We start from the raw sequence: 4,689 nt of genomic DNA, 5'->3' as shown, positions 1-4,689 counted from the left end.
AAGAAAGAAAGAAAGAAAGAAAGAAAGAAAGAAAGAAAGAAAGAAAGAAAGAAAGAAAGAAAAAGAGAGAAAGTAAAGAAGAAGAAGAAGAATGAATGAATGAATGAATGAGAAGAGCAAGTACTATCTTTCTCTTTTTACAAGGACACTAATTGCCTCATGGGGACTCTACACTCATGATCTCATCTAAACTTAACCTCTCAAAGTCCCCATCTCCAAATACCATCACATTAGGGGTTAGGGCTTCAAAATAGAATTTGGGTGGGAAACAAACTTTTAGTCCATAACACTCAACTGCCTTAAGCAAGAAAAGCTTTTAATATAGGGGTTTAGGTGCTTACCAACATCATTGGAAAGTCTGGAGCCACAGGCTCTTGGCCAACCTCTAGGAACGAGCCCAAAATAGCACAAAAAATTTCATTTTAATCCTCATAACAACCTGTTGAGGTGTGTACAGTGTTTTCCAGTGAAGCAACTGAGGCATAGATCTGCTACCTAAATGACCTACCTGGGAAGTGGCAGAGTCTGGATTTGAACCCAGGCAGATGGAGAGCCCTGTGCATCCCCACACCCACCATGCAGATTTTGCCTTCAAAAGGAGAGTGGGAGGGATGGAAGGCGGGAAGAAGGGGAAGCTAATTCTCCAAGATAACCCCTTCCCCTACCAGGATGGATGTTACTTTGTGTATGTGTGAGCATTGGCCACGGAGCCCCATGCATGCAAGGACTTTGATAGATCTTGTCTGTACACCCTCTCCCATACCCCTTGTGCTCTAGACATGCCCTTCCATGGTTGCAGTCTGGAGGTCTGCATCCACAGTTAAGACCCCAGAGGGACATGTTGGCTGTGTGACCCCTGAACACGGAGGAAGTCACACCTTCCTGATTTACATCTTGCCACTGTCCCTCATATTTACCATCAAAACATTTCCTGACTTAGGAGCCAAAACCTACAGTTCTTTCAATTCTATCCTCAGCAGAGGGGCTGTGAAGGCTACAGGCAACTGTTTTATTTGTGAGATTTATACAGATTCTATTACATGGTACTTATCATTTTCTCAACTTGCACCATGGTGTTTTAAAGTTTTTCCATGATAAGAATACTGGAAGAGCAAATAAAAACATGCAAAGTTGTCTCTGGTGGGTTCTCTACCTTGGAGACATTCAGCTCAGGATTCCAAACTCAGAGGGAAAAGTTTGTCTACCCTGACTACAGACTGACTGCCAATGGGAATGATGTAATTACCTCTAAAGGGGAATATTTGCAAGAGGAGAGATTAGTGTGTATGGGTAAAAAGTAGAAGGATCACACTCATTGCAGACTGGGAAATGCAGACTGGATGACAGTGTGGGCATTTGTGTCAAGTATCCATATGTTTTGACCCATAATTCTGGGAATGCTACTGAAGGAAATCATAAATAACAAACAAGGAAATGCTTGACCACATTCTTTATGGTTGCAAAATATTAACAATAACATTGATATTTTAAAATAGAGGTTTTATCTCATAATTTACATTATAGTCTCATATATGAGTTAATGAGTCATTAAGAATTAGGGTTTTTTTCTAAATGTAAGTGGAAGGATGCTCTTAATGACCAGTGGACAAATAAAAAAAAACTCTAGCAGGACATCAAATAGGTAAAAACAAATGCCTCAAAATTTACAAAATGACAGAGATTGATTTTAGGTAGTGGGACTTGTGGGTAATTTCTGATTTTTTGTGCCTTTTTGTAAATTTCTAGTTCGCTAGATTTCAAAAGTCATGATACTAGAGGCAGCATAAAGGATTTGTCCCCGAGGACCCACTGGGTGAGAGATCTGGAAACTCAATTCAGGGTCATGGTTAACATATGTCACAGAGAAGTGTGAGTCCCTCATACATCTTTCTGGCAAGTTTCTGACACCAGCTGGCAGTGAAGTGAGGACTCCATCACTATACCTGTGCCCATTGGGAGTAAACCTGAGTATCAAACCCAATGGTCCAGAGTTTGAGGATGCCAGGCAGCAGAGTCCTAGACCATGAGTGGATGCCCTGGAAAAAGTATACTAACTGGTAAGAAAACACAGCCACCATGACATAAGCAGACATTACACCAGCTACCATTTGGGGGGATTCCAACTTTTGTGCTAAGCAATCCTGCTCTTTGAATGTGAGTGTTGGAACCAGCCTTGTTCTTACTCCTTTCACATCTCTCACCTACCAGCTGTGTGACCTTGGGCGAGTGACTTGACTTCTCTGAGCTTGTTTAGTTTCTTCATGCATAAAATGGAGATAACAGTTACTTGAATTGGTTACTAAATATCTAGGAAGCATCTAATTGTGCTGCCCATATAGTAGGCACTCAATTAATTGATCCATGGAGATGATGGTCACGTAGGTGATGTCTCTTGCTTTACTTTTATGAATGGTTTCTAGAGAATCTGTTCTTCAAGGTTAGAAGTGGAGATGGGTTTATTTTTTTCTAACCATTGCGGTGACTGGCCCCAGCTGGGACTTTCTTTCAGCTCCTGTATGACCTCAGGGGCAGATCTGATACTCTTTGATATCTGCAGAAAGTGCACAGAGGCCCCCAGGTCTCTGCCCCTGGTGGTCACCAGAGCCATCCCACACCTTCCCCACATTAAAAAAGGCAGATGTGATGAAAAAATCTGGGGTCCTATTAGCTTTGCAGTGTTTCACATGTTGTAATTATTTTTGGTTGGCATTTCATTAAGATTTACACTTTTCAACATGGCAAAGAATGAAACAAAACCACAATCTTACACCATGCACAAAATTAACTCAAAATACATTAAAGACTTGAATGTAAGCTCTGAAAACATAACAATCCTAAAAGACAACATTGGTGGCAAGCTCCTTAACGTAAGTGTTGGAGATGACTTTTTTACTCTGATATCAAAAGCAAAAGCAACAAAAGCAAAAATAAATAAGTGGGGCTATATCATACTAAAAATCTTCTGTACAGCAGAGGAAACCATAAAACAAAATTACAAGGAGCCTTACTAAATGGGAGACAATAATGACATATCAAATATCTGATAAGGGGCTAATATTCAAAATATATAAAGAACTTATAAAACTCAATAGCAAAAACAAAAACAACAACAACAAAAAACCCTCAATTTTAAAATGGGCTCAGGATCTAAACAGAAAGTTTTCCAAAGAAGGCATACAATAGCCAACAGGTACATGAAAATGTGCTCAACATCATGAATCATCAGGGAAATGTAAATAACAAAGAGTTATTTTTCCCACACTTGCTAGAATGGCTGTTATTAAAAAAAAATACGTGTTGGTAAGGATGATGAGAAAAGGGAGTCCTTTGTACTAATGTTTGGAGTATAAATTGGTGCAACCGTTATGGAAAACAGTATAGAGGTTCCTCAAAAAATTAAAAGTAGAACTACCATATGAACCAGAAGTTCCACTTCTCAGTATTTATCCAAAAAACAAAAACAAAAAAGAAAACAAAAAGCGCTAACTCAAAAAGATATACAAACTCCCATGTCTATTATGGCATTATTTACACCAAGTTATGGAAACAATGTAGGTGTGCATCAATGGATAGATGGATTTTTTAAAAATTGTGTCAAAGACAAATACCTTATTATCTCTCTTTGATGTGGAATCTTAAAATAAAAAAAATAATCAAATTCATCTAAGTGATACAGAGGAGCAGATCAGCCAACTGGAAGAAAAAGTATTGGAAATCACTGATGCTGAACAGAAAAAAGAAAAAAAGAATGAAAATAAATGACCACAGCTTAAGAGACCTCTGGGACAACATCAAGTGTACTAATATTCACATTATAATGGTCCCAAAAGAAGAAGAGAGAAAAATGGGGTTGAAAACATATTTGACGACATAATAGCTGAAATCTTTACTAGCCTGGGAAAGGAAACAGGCATCTAAGTCCATGAAGCACAGAGACTCCCATACAGAATTAACCCAAAGAGGAATACAAGACACATTGCAATTAAAATGACAAAAATTATGGATAAATGTCTATTAAAAACAGCAAGGAAAAAGCAACAAGTAACATACAAAGGAATTCCCATAAGACTGGTCAGCTGAATTTTCAGCAGAAACTCTGCAGGCCAGAAGAGCCTGTATTTAAAGTGTATTTAAATAGTGTATTTAAAGTGTAAAGTGTATTTAAATAGTGTATTTAAAGTGTATTTAAAGACATTGTATTTAAAGTAATGAAAGGGAAAAACCTACAGCCCAGAATACTCTACATAGCAAGGCTTTCATTCATATCTGATAAAGAAATCAAAAGCTTTACAGAAAAGCAATAGCTAAAAGAGTTCAGTACCGCCAGAAACACTTTACAAGAAATGGTAATGGAACTTCTCGAAGTGAAAAAGAAAAGGTCACAACTAGAAATATAAAAATCATGAAAAGAAAAAGCCCATCATAAAGACATACATACAGTAAAGTTAGGAAATCATCCATATGCAAAACTAGTAAGTAGGTTAAAAGACAAAAGTGCTAAAATTGTCTCTATACACAATAAGCAGTTATGGGATACACAACACAGTTGCATGTAAAATATGATAACAAAAGTAGTCATTCTGAGGCGAGGAGAATACAGAGTTGTTAAAATGCATTTGAAATTGAGATCAGCAACTTAAAACAATCATGTATATATGTAAATTGCTATATATAAACTTCATAGTAACC

The sequence above is a fragment of the Aethalodelphis obliquidens genome, unplaced genomic scaffold (genome assembly GCF_003676395.1).
Source record: "Aethalodelphis obliquidens isolate GAN/ISIS:26980383/991018 unplaced genomic scaffold, ASM367639v1 scaffold119, whole genome shotgun sequence".
NCBI lineage: Eukaryota > Metazoa > Chordata > Mammalia > Artiodactyla > Delphinidae > Aethalodelphis > Aethalodelphis obliquidens.
The sequence above is the reverse complement of the archived record's forward strand: the minus strand, read 5'-3'. Positions refer to the sequence as shown.